This window comes from Rhinatrema bivittatum, chromosome 3, assembly GCF_901001135.1.
Source record: "Rhinatrema bivittatum chromosome 3, aRhiBiv1.1, whole genome shotgun sequence".
NCBI classification, from domain to species: Eukaryota; Metazoa; Chordata; class Amphibia; order Gymnophiona; family Rhinatrematidae; genus Rhinatrema; species Rhinatrema bivittatum.
In genome coordinates, this window is record NC_042617.1 from 97,735,793 (window position 1) to 97,754,033 (window position 18,241).

An 18,241-nucleotide genomic window follows, 5' to 3' on the forward strand; every position below is an offset into this window, starting at 1 on the left:
TCTTCCCCCAAAAGTATGTTCACTTTGGTTTTGCTGGGATGGGCTCATTTCAAAATGGCTCCCCTGTCAAGACCACAAAATTCCATCACCAGGGACATAACCAGGCTGGCATCCCTATTGGTGAGTATCAAGCACTTACTGTTCCCTATCTGGGGTGTCAGGAGGAATAATAAGGTCATGCAGCAGACTTGGAGTGGCCTAGAAGTCCAAAATTTACTGGAGGAGCTTCCAGCCATGCAGGGTAAGTATCTTGTGGGAAAGAAGAATGTGGGTGGGATTTGGGACATTAGGGTGGGGTGGTGGAGAGTAGGGCTAAAGCCGAACAGCATATAATGATGTGTGAAGGGACAGCGAAGAGCTGTTATCGCAGAGGGTCAAAGTTTACCTGGAAGGAATGGATATGTTCCATTGAGGAGGTCACAGAACTAGCATCATTGCACTAAGAACATTTTATTTCTTCTCTTCTCTATAGATTGAGGACTTGAGGAGTAGGAGGAAGAGCATGAACAGGAAGCCCTTTCCATCCAGATTCCTGCTAATGCGGACACCTTTCTCCTGATGTCACTTGGTGGAACTGGGGGAGATTAAAATCATGCTGTGCAGTGGCACGTTGCCATTAGCACACCAAAGCTGTGTGCCAAAGAGGTGAGCCCCTTAGACCAATTTGTGAGACTTGACCTCCTTTATGTTTGCACAAGTCTTTCAGAGTCAATTATGGGAAAGAAGAGAAAAGATAACTTGGAAGTTTTCACATCTGAACCCCCAAGTTACTCCTTCTTTTTCCCAGCTGACTTTGAAGACCTTTAATTTTTGTAGCCAAGTTTCGGGTCTTAAGGAACTAGGAACTTCCACTTCAGTTCTACAAGAGACTTCGGTCTCCTTCAGCCTCGACGGCCTGATACCAGCACAGGTTTGAAATATGAATCAGCTTGGACTTGGTGTTTGAAATTATGGGCCAAAGTTGTTTCTCATTTTCCATCCCAAGATGGGGTGTCCTATGTTGAAGAAGTTGTCATCTTCTCCATTAAGTTCTTCTTCAGTGGCGAAGCCTGCAGTAATATCTATGGATTCATTGTGAACCGTTCTTATTAAATTGGAAACAGCCCTTTCCTCAATAGACAATATTAGGATCATTGAGAAGTTTGACTGTTCATTTTAAAGAACCTTCTCAAATGATTAAGAACAGGCTAAACAAATAGTTGCTATTAAGAGAAAAATGTTCCAGAATATATGAAAATAATGTTTCCCTGATTAAAGAAAATCAGATTTTATATAGGAAAATAGGGTAATTATGCAAAGAGATTTCTAAGAGATTTAATCTGAGGTTTTGAATTTTCCTGGATGCCCTATGGTTCCTCCAGTGGTGATGCTTAGAAGGTTTTATTTAGATTTTCTTAAGGTCTCTAAGGAGGTGATTTCAGTCTTGATAAGATTTACTATTTACCAGTTATTAAAGCAGCTACTTCTAGGTTAAAGGCTGGTAATATTAATGATGATTCCTTGGATCTTATGGATTTTCTAGAGGAATCATATTCAGTTATCAAGGAAAAAGTGGAATTTGAGATTTTTTTCTTTTACCTTAGACAGTCACAATTTTTAGGGCACAAGATTTCAGTATTCCCAACTATACAGATAAAAAGTGAAGCCAAATTTTAAAAAGTACAAGCCTTCAGATAATGAGTTAATCATCCACACATGCCTTGCTTTCCTTACACCCAGTGTTTAGCTTATGGACCAATTCTGAATATACATATAAGAACAATATACATCTATACCACTTCTTTATTGGCACTGAATGTGCATACGTAAAGTGAATATATGCCTTACAGATTTGTGCTAAAAACTGATATTTTATAAAAATTCTTGTGTAAATGTTATGTGTGTAAAACCTGCCCCTTTGTATGCAAATTTATGTTGTATGTTAGGGTAGGTCTCATAGCCTTTCTTTCTAATTGTACTATGTCTGGAAGAGCGGGACCCTTACTTAGGAAGCGGAAGTGGACCTATTTGACAAGGAGGTCAAGAAGGTTCAGAACATCTTGTTTGGGAAGGAGTCTAGGAAAATGGGATTCTTTAGGAAAGAGAAGACATGGGAGAAAATCCACCACAGATTGAATATTGTCTTCCACACAAACAGAAGTGTGCATAGCCTCAGTCACAAATGGCGAGACCTTAGATGCAAGGTCAAGGTTAAGGAGGCCGGAATGAGGGCAGAGGGGTCCATCAGCCAGATAATTTTCACCCAAGTTGAACGGATGATCCTCAACACCATAAAAGAGGCAGCAGTGATAAGGTATGAGAGCTGGACATCTCATGCTCTCATAGCCAACAAGGTGAGCAGTCTTGGTAAGAAAGGCATATAAGATTATTGTGTATAATAGCTATTATAAATTTTCTATTTACAGATAGTTAATGGCCCAAAAGGCTGGTAGGACTTACGGTCAGAAAGTACACCTGTCAGTCCTCTTTCTGACCATGCTTGTAGATCAATAAAAATGGCATAATAGTAGCTTAAGACCAGGTGTGTGCAAACAGGGGGCCGCACCCCTCTGGGTGGGGGGTGGTGCAAATGAGCTTCCAGGGGGGCCGCCAGCAGCAATGACCCGGGATGTGGTGTACAGCAGGGGAAGGTGCATGTGGCCGCCAGTGGATCCGATCCCACCAGTGGACTAAAAATGGGGACAGAGGCTGTGCAGCCACCAGTGGACCTCATCCAATGGCGACTGAGCAGAGGAAAACACCCTTCCCCTTGTCTACAGGCCCACTGTATTAGAATTTGTGAGAGTAGTACGTTCTGTATGCTGATCTTGCAGTGCACGAGATCAGCATGGAGGAAGTGCTAGACTCACCAATTTATAATATCGTGGGGCCATCACAGAGGAGGCAGAAGCAGCAATGAGTGATTGGCTCCTCCTCAACAGCCATGCGGCGGTGATGACTATAGCAGCAGCAGTTGAGAGAGGCTCCAGGGCAACCAGCAAAACAAAGAGAGGGGGGCCTGCCTTCAGTGCGTGTATGTGTATGAATGGGAGCTTGTGTGTGAGAGGGAATGGGTGCCTGCCTGGGTTTCTGTCTATCTGTGTGTGTGTGTGTGTGTGTGTGTGTGTGTGTGTGTGTGTGTGTGTGTGTGTGTGAAAATAAATGGATGCCTGCATGGGGTCTGTCTGTGTGTGTGTGTGTGAAAATAAATGGATGCCTGCATGGGGTCTGTCTGTGTGTGTGTGAGAATGATTGGGTGCCTGACTGGGGGTTTGTGTGAGAGAGAGAGAGAGAGTGAGACTAGGTGCCTGCCTGGGGGTCTTGTCTGTGTGTGTGTGTGATTATGAATGGGTGCCTGTCTGGGGTTCTCTGTGAGAATAAATAGGTGCCTGTCTGGGGGTTTGTTTGTGTGTATGTGATTATGAATGGGTGCCTGCCTGGGAGTCTGTGTGTATGTGTGAGAGAATGAATGGGTGCCTGCCTGGGGGGTCTGCATGAGAGAATGAATGGGTGCCTGCCTGGGGGGTCTGTGTGGATGAGAACCTGTGTGTGTATATGAGGAAATCTGGGGAAGTAAGAGCTTTTGTGTGCATGGTGGGGAAAAGGGTGTTAGAGCCTGTGTATGAGAGTATGTGGGTATGTATGAGAGCATGTATGTATGTGTATATGACAGTTTGTTTGAGAGAGAATGAAAATGTGAGTGTGTGTGGGAGAGAGAGGGTAAAGTTTGTGTGTCCCCCCCTAATCCTCGACAATCTTAGGATGACTAGAAATGAAGAGTTCCCAGGTATGGACAGCAGGAGGTTTTTTTTTTAAATCCTTATTAGTTTTAATTATTGGGTGCTATTTGATATGCATGCTGTTTTGAAATATTTTATTAGTGCTTGGGTTATAAAAAAAGTATGACTTTAATAGAAATTATTCTATTTGTTAGTAGTTTTTCAAATATTTGTTTATTAGTATGGTTTTACTATTATAATTGATGCTTTATGATTCTTTATTTTATTTGTTTTATGAGAAATAGTGGTTCTGTTTTTCCATTGTTACACACAGAGTCTTGCTTCTTGGAGTTTCCATTTCAGTTTTTGTCTGAATATTGCTGGTCCTAATTTGTGATCTTTTATTCTGTATTTCGTGAGGGTCTGTCTCTGCTCTGTGCGTGTGACCAAGGTGACAGATTCTGCTAGCGTGTAGTGTCTGTGTAGGAATCTATAGCAATTGGGTTTGTTTTGTTTCCCCAGTATGTGGTGTACTGGTATTCTGGGACTTAGTGTTGAAATAATTACAGTGCTGCTTTTTCACAGGTAGAGTTTTTTGGTCTTACTACAATTACATTATGATAGGTTTGCTGTAAAGATTTTGGGGCTGATTCAATACCGTGCGTTAGCTGCTGCATACAGCCTAACGTGATTGGACATACATTTTGGACATGCGTCCATAACTTCTGATCCAATACGGGGATTAGCGCATCATCCAAAATGTTTTTCCAAATCTTTGCGTAGCTAATAGAGCTCATCACATTGAAATCCATATAGATGAGGCTATTAGCTAACCCCCGTGATCCAATAAATATTCCGCATGGCCAATATGCTCTTGCAATGTGGCAAATTTTTTGCCAGCCCAGGGCTGGCTTAAAGGTATGCCACGCTCAAGGGCACATTGAAGAAAAAGAAAAATCCTGCTTTCTGTGATTCCTCCTAATAGTATCGTAGCGATACTATGTAGGAGGAACCAAATAAAACAGTATTTATTTTAAAAAAGATTTCTTTGAAAAAATAATTTTTGGAACGTCCAATATACACACAAGATACATGGACCAGGCTGTATATTTTGTGCGTGTATATGCCAGTAATAGGAGAAAATGGACGCTCAGAGATTGAGCGTTCATTTTCCTAACCGACTTGACAGCCACCTCTCCTGTGTACTCAATTCCGAGGAGGCGCTAGGGATGCACATTTGTCCCTAGCTCCTTCATTTTAGTGTGAACCCTCATGTTAATATTGATCGGGAGCCCAGGAGAGGTGGCTGGGTGCACGTTAGGAAAACAGGAGCTCAACACTGAGTGCCCACTTTCTGCACACATTTATTGCATTGGCCCCTTTGTCTTTTTTGTGGGGTTTTGTGTTAGTTCGCAATGGGGTAGATTTTCATAGGTGCGCACACAGAAGGGGGAGTAAAGTTCTGCAAATTCGAGTGGCGACGCATTGCGGCCTTCCCCAGTTTCCTCCCAGTCCACTCCAATTAAGGAACGGACTGAGAGGGAACTTCCCTACCCTCTACCCTAACCTCCCTTCCCCTTTCCCTTCCCCTCTCCTCCCCACCCCCTATCCCTATGCTATCTATCCCTGTTTTTTTTTTTTAACCTTTTGCTCCTCAACAGGAGCAGTAGCAAGTTGCACGCACTGGCATTCTGCCGGTGCGCGCTTCCCTGGCACAGTGGCAAATGGCCGCTGTACTGGCACCTCAATCCCTGCCCCTTGGACCACCCCTTTTCTTCGGTCCTGCACTTCTGCACATAACAGGAGTTACGCTTGTGGCTGGGCCCCTTCTAAAATGTGCGCAGCGTGCGCAAGGCCCAGCTGCAGGCGTAAGCCCTGGATTTTACACGCGCAAGGGGATTAAAAATTTGCCTGAATGTGTCTAGCAGTGTAAGGAGTTTGTACTGCTATTGCTGTAAGGTGCCTGTCTGGATGTGGTGTGGTGTCTGCCTCTCTTTGTGTTTGTGTATATCTGATTGCTCCTTTCATCAACGTGAAGAGAATCAAAACTGGATTTTAGAGCTTCTGGCTGGCAGCGTGATTGCCTGCTATTTGGCAAACAGTTCAACTGCTGAATGGTTGGTGAAAAACTTTGACATATATATATATATATATATATATATGTGTGTGTGTGTATATATACATGATGTGACCCAACATTGGTGGGTGGATGGGGGGCCAACAAATTGTATGGATGGAAGGGTGAGGGGGGGGGCGTGGTTCAAAACGTTTGTGTACCCCTGGCTTAGACAGCCAAGGGAATGCTAGACTAGAAGTTTGTTGAGTAGCTGTAGGTCGTAGAGTGGGGTATGTTTAACTCTTCTTTATGCTTATAAGAAAGGTCTAGTGGATGAGAAAAGAGAAGGTGAGATAGAAAGAATCAGTAGTGACTGTGCACTTTACATTCTTGCAGGGGATGACACAGAACATGGCCGTGACCCAATGGCCTGAGAAGTGCTTGGCAGTGTCCAAGAGTGCTGCGGGAAAGTCTGGAGGAACAAAGTGAGGATGAAGAGGAGGGGTCTACAGAGTGTGCTGCGGACAGAGAGGAGCCTAAGAAGGATGTGGCAACTGTTGAGGAGCACAACTAGGTTTTGTTGCAGGATGAGCCCATGCCATGTACTGCAAACCACCTATTCCTGATGTCTTGCGTCAAGTTGTTGACAAGAGGGAAGGCAGAGAAATGGAAGAGGCCAGCTTTCCTGCTAGAGATGTCGAGAATAAGATGCTTTGCACTCTAGCTGAGAGCTCAATCTGCTCCAAAGTGAAAGAATGGCAGAACTGCTTGTAAGTCTAAGGCCGGACATACAAGGCCTGAAGGAAATGATGTAGGAAGAGGTGCAGGGTATAAGACAGTAGGTGCAGAATCTTGGCCAGATGCTGTGGGAGGAATTGCAGTCCATGACTGCAGTCTGGAGGGAGATGCTCCAGCAGATGTCACCATGCTAACTGCAACCAGCATGGAATACTCCCTGGCAGCCGCAGGGCTCCTGGATTCTGCCTCCCCCAGCATTTGTAGCACCACCACACCACCACCACCCTGCCATGTTCCTCTGCCTACTGTAGTTCTGCCAGTCTAGTGGGAGGCTCCCTCTTGTATGTCCAACACCATCTATGATGCTTCCTCAACCTTCTATGGCTGCACCACCTCCATGGATGAATCCTCCTAAAACACCACCACTACAGAGAAAGGCTCCCTCTTCTATGATGACACAGGTGGGGACATCCCCTTCTGCTGACATGGGGATGGCCTCATTGTATTTAGCAGCAACTGAAGAGGAGAGGTTCACCACTGCTGATAGGCCTTCATTTTCTGGTCCCCCTAAAGGTCATCTCTCAGGAGCACCTCTCCTGTCCAGAGCTCTCTTGCAGCTGACACCCCTTGCCACTGCCTTCAGTGTTTGTGGGCTCACAGTGACCGTACACCAATGCATAGAAGCACCAGATTTGGGCAGACCAAGGGACTGGAGCCATCCTCCAAAAGGAGAAAACATCTCAGAAAACATTTTTTTTTTTTTGCTGTGCACATATCACCTTTACATTGTAAATAAATGCACCTTCACTGTTGAAAATGTATTTGTATCAGAGATGTCCTTTCCTCTGTAGCCTTCTGTTAAGAATGTAAATGTATCTCCTGCAACTTCTCCTCACTCAGGTCATATACCTCATCCTTGTACTTCTTCTCCTCCTCTTCATCATGGGGCCTTGTAAAATGATCATCTTGTTCCTCTGGAGGAGGCAGGCCTAGCTTTTGGCCAGATTATGAAGTATGCAGAGGGCTAGAAAGATCTCACAGATCTCTGCTGGGTTGTAGAGAAGACAGACAACTGATCTGACCAGGCAGCGGAAATGTGTTTTATGGTTAGTCAAAGGTTCTCTTGATGACTGTCCTAGTAAGCCAATAGTAGCCAATATCTGCTGCAGTCTGTGGGTATGCCAACAAGATCATGAGCTAGGTTTTGAGTGTATATCCTCTATCACCTGTAAGGTAGAAGGCAGAGAAGAACAGAATGGTAAGCAATAAGACTGTCCCCTAGAGGCTAGAGGAGACTTCCTAGGCCAAAGTGGTTAGGCTATCTGGATATCTTGGAGAGAAAAGGGCAGAGGTTAGTTCCTGTGAGGTTGTAGTAAGAGCTGCATATCTACCTAGAATCCAACCCCCAGGGATGAGATCTTCTTGGAAGCGATCATGAATTCCTGTCTGTGAGAGGATGTGGGCATTTTGACAGGATCCCAGAAACTTGAGCATAATGTCCATTATGATCCCCTTGGCATTGCAGGCCAATTACATCTTGAAGGATTGGAAGCCTTTGCAGTTGCCAAAGATGGCATCATTGCATGCAGATACTCTTATAGGGACATGAGTGCAATTGATAGCCCCCAAAACAGAAGGGAATCATGCTATTTGGTAGATACCAGTCATAGAGCTTCATTTACTCAGCATTTTCCCCATAGACACATGGGAGAAAAGCCTTAGTAAATCAGGCCCATAATTTGTTGTTGTTGTTGCTGTCTTTGTGTTTTCCAGAGAAATGTAGCCAGAAATCGATCAATAAATACGGAGGTGGCTGACTGTCTTATTCCAGCCATGACTCCTGGCAATGTCTGGAAGGTGCCAATGGCCAAAAAGGCAAGGGCTGAAGTAACCTTAAGGTGTACTGGCAAGGTGTGGCCTCTCCGAGTGGAAGGGTGAGGTTCGTGCTCTAACTGGTAGTAGTGTAATAGAATTGTTTCCTTGTTGAAATTGAACTTGCATAAGACTTGTTCCTCAGACAGATCTAAAAACTATGCCCTGGTACTTATAGTCTCTGTAAGGGATACCTCCTCTTCAGTTCTCTCTCTCCCTCCTCAAATGCTTCCTGAGTATCCCTAAATTTATAAATCTTATGTTGAACTTTAATTCTCCACTACTCGTTCACCCCCCGGTTTATTCCAGTGACACATACTCACCCTCCCCTGTCTGCTCTAGTGACACACACTCATCCTCTCCCAGTCTGCCTCTGTCTGTCACAGTGATACACACTCACTGCCCCGGTCTGCCCCAGTCACCATACACACATGCACATGTGCAAGCATACAGCCGCTCAGAAATGCAGTGCCATTCACTGAAAAGTGTCGTCAGTCCCCCCCCCCCCCCCCCCCCCCCCCCCACCAAAGAATAGAAGCAAACCTTGTATCGGACAGAAAGAAAAATCCAACAAAAAACCCCTTTACAGGCAAACACACTTCTGGGCAAGTACTATGACTTCCCAGTTAATACCCCCCTCCCCCAACCCTCTTCCTCTACTCTTAGCTAGATGATGTTTCCATTCACTGGGAGAAGCCAGCATGCCAAACACCAAGTCGAAAAAGACAAAGCAAGTTTGAAATTAGTGCATTAAATAGCAAGTGCAAACGTGTTCATGCATTCTTGTTGATGTTTGCAGCTATATTCTTTATAAAACAGCAAAGAATGCACGAACTTGCAAACCATGTCCAAAACTTGCTCACTTTGTTCATGCGTATTTCACAGCATGAATACAGGAGTATTCACATACATGACTTGTTTTGAAAATCTGGTGTGCATGTATATGCCATTTTTCCATGTGAAATCCCTTTCAAAAATGTACTCAACTCTTTTTAAAATAAAAAAAAATATATATATATGAATGCTGACTCTGCCACAGCTCTGTTCCTCCTTCTCTGGAATGCCCCTGCTCAGTTCATGTAATACTTTTACATATATTCATCCCCTGGCTATTTAAGTACAACCATTTATGCACATAAAAGTTGGTTTTATGTGCATAAATAGCTTTGAAAATGACCCCCTTACAGTGTGCTTACTGTCATTCAAATGACCTGTTTGATGAATAAACTTCTTTCATCCCAGTTCATTATTACTGTTGTCCTACAATGTTGAAATGACCATTGGCAATGTCTGCCTCAATCTCTGAGTCCTCTTCAGACTCCAACTAGATATACAAGCTTTTTTTTCTATTATTGAGCAACTTCTGCTTGAATCCAATCAAGAAGATGAGTATTACCGGGCAAACAATCATACATCACTCTGGTTTGGTCTCCTCTTTCTCCCAGCATAGCATTACTATGATACGCTAGAGATATCTGTTGAGGGCATCTATTGCTCTCAATCTCCTATTACCCAAGACAGGTAAAACAGTAAAGTATGGTCTTCTCACAGAGTTATGGGATGTTGAAATTGCCTTCTTATCCTTTCTTTTTGGAGAAAATAGCATGTACTCCTTTTTGAACTATAGTCTATAGTCAGCTTCCACTATGACTCCCTTTAAAACTTTTTGCCTCTACCGGCATATCTTAAGGGCACAACTACCCCAGTGTTTCACTGATTTGTACCATCCTTCCTGTCGCTAAGTAAGGAACTAAAGTAACTATTATTTAATCTAATGAGGCTATAGATATTACAGCATTTTGACTGTTCCTGATTTTTCCATGGTAAACATGGAATGCAGCATTACAAGTAAATATGCACGTGTATGCAGTCTTTTACCTCTGAGAAATCTGAAAAAAAATGGTAAAACAAATGAATGTATATTTGTTATTAAATGTATTTTACAATTTTTTTGTAGTCTTCCCTTTAAAATGTCTTGCCAGATTATACATGGCTAGGATAGCTGTATTTATGTTCTGGAGTTACTGTATCAAATTGTATAGCATTTTGGGATTCAGTTTGGATGAAAAGAGTTATATAAATCTTGATTACTATGATTGTGATCTGTGAGTAAGTTACAGGGAAAGAAAAGCTTAAGGGTAATTATTCAAAGTGCAGTAGTGCCTCTACCTTTAAGGGTTGTGCTGAACGTCTGCAAGAGTTTACCCAGCTAGCTACTCTTTTTTTTTTTTTTTTTTTTTTTTTGGGGGGGGGGGGGGCAGTGAGGGGGTGGGCATGTTTGTTCCCTGACAGAATCAAACTTTTATGTGCTGGAGGTGAGGGTAGTACATCAAGAAAGTACTGTCATTTCCTCAGGTATCTCTGACTGTTTGTCATGTGTAAGTGAGGGTAGTGGCTCAATCTTCAGGCTACTTATGTAAATACTGAATTTTCTTTTCTCTTTGGTTTTGAGATCTAGCTATATTGAAAATGTATCCCAAAGTGAGTGACTCTGATCTTTGTTTGGAGCTGTTTAGGTTGTTTTCCTTCTCGTTCTTACAAGTTGTTTTGCCCTTGTAAATTTTTGCTTTGGGTGATGTCCATAATTTACTAATTTAATAACTTTTTCCCATGTCCTCCATTTACTTTTGGATTGGTGCCTCTTCACCAATTATCATCTTAATATGCTTTCTAAATATTAATTTCCCATAACTCATCTATTTCTTGTAGGGATCTATTCATTATGCATGCAAGGCTGAAAAAATCCCAGGCACCAGGTCAACTTGGGTGCCCAAAATTTTGGGCCTGGCCCTCGATGAAGCCTGACGGGAACTGCAGTAGCTCTTCAGGGTGTGGCTAAAGATGTAGCTGGCTTGATTCTAGAGAAGGATGTTGATACAGCTGGACTGGGTCTGGCAAGAGCTACCACTGCTGCTGCCAATCCTGGGCCCAAGGGAAAAATCATCATGAGTTTGGATAGGAGGAGGAAGGGTAGAGAGCAAAGAGAGAGAGAAGAGGATGCATTTTTGGAGAGAGGCTAGAGGGAGGAGAAAGGCAAAAAATGAAAAAAAAAAGAATGAAATAAGCAAAGTAAAAAAATAAAATACTGCAAAATAAGAAACATTATTTAGACAAAAGCTAAAAAAGCAAAAATAACCCAAACCAGTTATTGAGGGAAATTTTTCCCTTGGCCTCTAAAGAAATTTTGCTGGGTGCTCAAATTTTCAGAAAATGTTTCCACTCCTGCAAATTAGAGCAAATTAGAATATTTCCGGTGATCATGCCCTCAAGAGGCAAAATGTAGGTAAACAATGCTGTCAGAATGTGTAGATTAGAATGCAGGTCTCCAGGAATTAGATAATAGTGTAATGCACAAAGACGCCAAACTGACAGCAATAGAAACAGTCTTCAGTGTATGTGTAGCTGCATAAGAGACTCATTGCAGTCTTCTCTTATTACTTGTCAATGTTTATTTTCACATCATTCCATTAATTTGTGTTTTTTAATCAAAACTTTGTATATGAAAATACGGTTACAACACAATGTGACTGCAAAAGAAAGTGGTGAGATTGGGGAAAGAGAGAACACAATCAAGAGACAAAATGAAATGATTAAACCAGAAGAGAGAGAAAATGAACAGAAATGAGAACGGAGGCGGAAAGGAAGAAGAGGTGATAGACAGAGAGAGTCAGCAGAGACAAGCCTGGTTTTTCAGGATATCCACAATGAATATGCATGAGATAAATTTGCATAAAATAGAGGCAGTGCATGCAAATTTATCTCATGCATATTCATTGTGGATATCCTGAAGACCAGACCTGCTTGTGGCTCTTGAGCACTGGAGTTACTGGAGTTGGCCATCCCTTTCTCATGTTTTCCCCCCCTCCCTTTCATTTGTGGAACCCTGCCCACTGGGAATTCTACCACTCTTGGAACTTGACTCCGGTCTCTTAATATGGAGGCTTGCTACTGACCTGTGAGACAGATTCAAATCAGCAGCCTATAGGGACAATGCAGTCTTTATTATTTTATTTGCATTTATAAATATTGTCAGCAGGGAGGAAAAAACATCTAGGTTCTGCAGAAACATTTTGAGAGGAAACAGTATAATATAACAAATAGATGGGAATTGATTCTCTTATCTAGTGCAGGGTGGTGAGCTAACTGCAGTGGTAGCTCCTGGAGATATTCTTTTTATTCTCTACTACCTTAACATTTTTATAAGGAAGCATAGTGCATGGAGCAAATGACTCCTTTTGAACAGGAATCATGTTTTGAATTCTGTACAAACTATTGGAGAAAAGTCAGCAAATAATACTTAGTTTTATGTGTAAGATTGCTGAACTGTGATGGCAGGGAAAAGATATAGTTTTTCTTTACGATATATGTGCGTAAGGCAGTAAACCCATTAAAAAGTGTTTGACTGCTGGGAGTACAAATGAATGTAATTAGGTAATTTTTTCTCCCACAATTTGTGATTGTGTCATTATTAATAGACAGCAGTGGAAAGAGCAATTGTATTTGCAGAGTTACTGTTTTTAGATATCTTTGGACAAGATTTTGCTTTTGGCACTCTTAATGAGTTTAACTTGAAATGTTAGATAAAATGAAATGTCATACTATATATATATATTAGGTAACAACACATTAAGCTGACATAATAATTACGAACAGTTGAAAACTAAGGGACTATGAACTAAATCATGTTAAAATGTTAACAGGGGTCAATATGCCGATTTTAATGCGGGCATTATCTGCAAATTTAATGCCCACTGTACTGAAGGGTGCAGAACCTTCAGTATATTGGGCATTTTTTTCAGGTTCTAGCATTAGCTAACTTACAGTATGTGTGTTACTGGTGGTGTGCATTTGATGATCCAGGGCCATTTTGGAACCAGTGAGATAAGAAGAGGTCATGTGCTTTCCTATCCCCATCATCCTTTTATTTTCTAAATAGGATAAGTAAGGTAGGGTCACCTGGCAGGGGAAGGTTGGTCAGGAATGGTGGTGGTGGTCCAAGAATAGTGGCCTCTTGATATCGTCAGTGGAGGTGAGTAGTTCAGAGTGTAGCAGCCCCGAGATGTTCACTAAGGGCTGGGGTTACTCTTGAGGCATGGCAGTCTTTAATTTGACACTGGAAGGGGATCAACACTAACATTATCCTACCGAAACTAATGCAAAAACTTAACTATAGCTCAAGAGGTGTAGTTTGGTTTATGCAGTCTCGGCAGGTTTGTGAAAATTATATTACTTCATGCCAATTGCATTAACCCATATTAATTATTCATGAGCTGCTTAGCTTGCATTTGCCTGCCTGCTAGCTTCCTCCGTTTATGTCTGTGGATAGTTATAAAATATATCGTTTTGTGAATGACACTTTGGAGGTGAACAGGCAAAGCTGAGTCCTGAATAGGTAAAGCCCAACGGGAGCTGAGAACATAGTACAAGGCATGCATTTCCATGCTGGGTTGAATGGGTATTTTCCACTGCTGTGAAATAGTTGATTATAAGACAAGCTGCTAATTGATGACACATAATGCAGGATGTTAATATTAACTTTTAGTTGAAGCATATTTTCTTGATACCAGTTCAGTTTTGTTTGTTTTTTTCTTTTTCAAATTCTGACAGTAGTATGATATTTAGTGGAAAATTTGCTTTACTTTGCCATCTTAAATAGAATTAAAATGAAAGTGCTGTTTAATATACATTCTGTTTTTTGTAAATATCTTGATTCTTGGAGGCTTTTTTAACTCACTACTGGATTTTTTAAGGTGAATTTTAAAAACCCGGTGCGCGCCAAACCGGGAGATAAACGCACAAGATGGACCAGTGCGCCAAACAGATTTTAAAAGCCACCTGAGTACTTGCTATTACGCGCACATGAAAAGTTCCAAAAAAGGGGCGAGGTGTTTGTGTGGTCTGGGTGAGACATGGGCATTCCTGGATTTCACATTGAAATTAGTGTGAAAATACGTGCACAGGCACACGCCGGGCTCCCCTACCACACAACTTCTGCTATGGATGACGTGCAAGTTATAAAATAAAGATAATTCGATCAGCGGGCTTTTAAGGGTAGGGGAGGCTATTAAAGTAGGTAGGTTTGGAAGGAATGGTGGTGACCTGATTCAAGGACATTCTGGTACTTTTTGACTAAGTTTTTGGGGAAAAGGATTTTTTTTTTAGAAAAGCCAGGAGGAAGTGTTTTGCTGACCCATTCCTACCGGAAGAAGAAAATTGAGAGCTGTTTGTTCTGGAGAGGATCCCTTCCATTGTAGGATTTGAGAGAGGAAAAAGAGACAAAGAGAGACATTTGTTAACTGCGAGTAATACCAACTTGATTCCTATTAGGACACCCACTTGGAGCCTTCAATCCCTAGGGAGAGAGGATTTGGGACTCTCTGTGCAGAGACTGTGAATTACCATTTTTTACCAGTTTTACAGGGGCTCTTCCTGCCCACATAAGGATACCCTGCCCACTTGGTAACCTCATCTACTCCATGCCCTGGAAGGTGAATGTTTCCCAGGTATGACAGAGACCCTTGTATAGATAGAGAAAGGCTGTACACTGAAAGACCAGCTGTGGTGCTAGGGACTGTTTTGAACTGTGCCATTTACGTAACTGATTCACCCTCAGTAAAATATTTTCTTTTGAACACTCAGAGTCTCCAATGTATTATTTGGAACTAGCAGCGTGCACAGCATTAAAAAGGTATACCTCGCCCAAGGAAAGAGTTATCAAGGCATCCCTGTCACTTCAGGCCCTGAAAGGAGGGTTTCTCCCCCCCTACCAACAAAGGACTCAGGCCCTGGGGATAGAGACTTGTTTAAAGAGCTAACCTGTGTGTTCCAGCCCGGAAAGACACATACATTATTTTATTGGTGTTAGGACAGCACCTGCAGATGGAGTTACAATTTCAAAAGTGGTCGAAATAGCACAAGTTTGAAATTTGTAAGCAGGAGCTTGTTCTTTGCTGAGATAGTTCTTTGATTTTTGCTTGTTTCTTGTCTCACACTAAAGGCCTTGTGCATCACTGTTATGTGATGTGCCTGATGCTGTACTATACTAACACAAACTAGAATGCCTTGCACTTATTGTCAAGAATCAAAGGACTATGGTAGGATGACCTCTTTCAATCCATTGGTTCAATTTAGTGGAAATGAGCCATCTTTCTAATAATTTTTACATGTTTTGAGAGATCTGATTGAATCTCTGAGGTGATAAAACGGGGGGGTCTTCAGGTAAAGAACATAACCTACCATAGACATATCCTCTTTTTCTATGGTTTGCCATACTAAGTCAGACTAAAGGTCCTTCAAGCCCAGTATCCTATTTCTAATAGTTGCCAATCCAGGTCAAAAGTACTGGCAGGATCCCAAGGAGTAGATAGATTTCAAGCTGCTTATCCCAGGGATAAGAGGTGGATTTTTGCAACTCCACCATAATAATGTTTTATGGATTTTTCCTCTAGAAACTTGTCCAAACCTTGTTTTAAATGCAGCTCTACTAATAGCTTTCACCACATCCTCTGGCAACAAATTCCAGAGCTTAATTATGCATTGTGTAAAAATTATTTTCTCTTATTAGTTCTAAATATATCACTAGCAACTTTACTCTATGTTCCCTAATTTTGTATTCTTTGAAAGAGTAAGTAACCGATTAATGTTTACACTCATTATTTTATAGACCTCGATCATATCTCCCCTCAGCTTTCTCTTCTTCAGTCTGAAGAGTCCTAACCACTTTAGCCTTTCTTCACAGGGGAATCATTCCATTGACTTTATCATTTTGGTTTCTCTACCTTTTCTAATTCTGCTATATCTTTTTTGAGATGTGATGAACAGAACTGCACACAATGGGCCAGATTTTAGTACCTACGCGCGGGCGTAGATTTGTGCACGCAACCCGGCGTGCACAAATCTACGCCTGATTTTATAACATGGCACGCAGCCGCGCACATGTTATAAAATCCAGGGTTGGCGCATGCAAGGGGGTGCACACTAGTGCACCTTGCGCGCACTGAGCCCTAGGGTCGCCCTGATGGCTTTCCCTGTTCCCTCTGAGGCTTCTCCGAAATCAGGAGGGAACAGGGAAAGCCATCGGAGCGGCCTCGGAGACTCGGAGGGGCCACGGAGTAGCCTCGGAGGGAACTTTATTGCATGTGAAAAGTCCCTTTTCACATGCGATAAAGCTTTAGTGAATGACCCTAATAGTGAGAGAACCTTTAAGTTTATTTCTGTTTGTTTTGCTATATTGAGGATTAAATCGTTTTGTTAACTAGTGTACTGTTACTAGAAAGTATACTGCTTTTTCTTTTTTTAGGGAAAGAAATGTTTTCTTCACAATGAGAACCTTGGAAAAGTGATCCCAGGTTAACCAAAACGTAAGTACCGTAGATTTCATTTTTATGCTTCAGCTCTATTTACTACCGTTCATTTTGTGCTTTATGCTGTTATAAGAAATTATTATCCCTAAATTGCAATGCAGTTTTTGATATCATAAGAAAGTGAATCGATAATATGGGCAACATGTTGACCTTACGAAACATTCCATTACTGGAAAATTAAAACATTAGAAAGGTTTCTGCATTCAGCTGCTGCAGAGAACATCCTTAACAACTCTATTTACCTGTGCTCCTGTCCCTCAGGTGCCTTATATTTGTCTCTAGTTCCTCCGACATCTAATGACCACATTACAAATATATGAAAAACAAACAAAAAAAAAAGAGCACAGAACTGGTTTGGTTTTGGCCCATAGGAAAAGGAGACAAACATGAAGGAGGATTATCATGAAAATCCTGCTGATGACCTTCCAGTTTGGCATGGAGGAATAGCCTAGTGGTTAGAGCAGTAGACTGAACACCAGGGATGCTAGGGTTTACATCCCATTGATGCTCCTTGGGCAAGTCACTTTACTCTCTTAAGCTTCAGGTACAAACTTTGAGGCCTATTTACCAAAGGTTTTCTCTCATTCTGTGTCTATGGGAAAAATACTTAGTAGATTGAACCTCTTGGATTGTAAGCCTTCTGAGGACAGGGAAATAATTTCTGTAGCTGAATATAACTTGCTTTGAGCTTCCAATGAAAAAGTGTGAACTAATTCCAAATAAATACATAAAAATAAATATAAATGCAGTCTTCCCTATGGATCCCAGCTTGGGTAAAATAGCTTTCATTCAGCTGCAATGATTTCCTTCACCTCTTTTCAGAGTGCTACTGCTTGTTTTTTTTGATTTACCTTACAAATGTTGACCTGACTGAATAGAAGCATTTTTGGTATTCAATCAACAAATTCCCTTCTTCTAAAATTATTTATTTTTTCTATAATGCCAAGAGGGCTCACAACACTGTATATGGAAATTTGTGTGGTTACTATTCTCCTGGTTTTGAGAAGGTCAGAAGGCTTGAGCATAGGAAAGAAAAATGACTTATTTAAGGTCATACAGGGATTGACAAATATGCGAACTGAACCTGAATCTTAGTTCTGTAGCTTTGTCTGGTCATTACTATTTTATGGGGATAATTTTCAAAAACATTTACGTAAATGATTTTGAAACTTGCTGGGCTGACTGGATGGCCCAGTCTGCCCAGCAAGTTCATGATAGCATCAAAAGTATCAGGCTTATTGATCAAGGGCATAAACAGCCGCATCAGCAATTTACCCCCACTCCTACTTGTTTTCCCAGACCCCAAAATCAAGTGTCGTCATTGGCTGCTGTCTGAGTCCGATTCCACCTCCACCCCATGTTTTTTCCCCTACTGTTAAAGCAAAGAGCAATATTAAAAAAAAAAAAAAAAAAAAAGCAATATTGAGGCTGCATCAACAGCATGAAGGACCACCAGCCAAGGATAGCAACTGCCACACAGCAAGTAACCCCCATGCACTTCCCTCTTCATTTCC

General features: G+C 41.8%; 1 protein-coding gene across 2 annotated transcripts in view; it reads left to right on the forward strand.

The window, feature by feature from the left end:
• The window catches only part of PLCB4 (phospholipase C beta 4), an 855,807-nt gene that overhangs the window by 80,022 nt on the left and 757,544 nt on the right, over positions 1 to 18,241 (forward strand). Inside the window, exons 2-3 of one of the 2 annotated variants that reach the window (XM_029593509.1) lie at positions 8,266 to 8,426; positions 16,664 to 16,724. The gene's annotated coding sequence lies outside the window, so the exon portion shown is untranslated. The remainder of the gene's footprint in view (positions 1 to 8,265; positions 8,427 to 16,663; positions 16,725 to 18,241) is intronic. The other variant, XM_029593508.1, reaches the window with a different exon arrangement.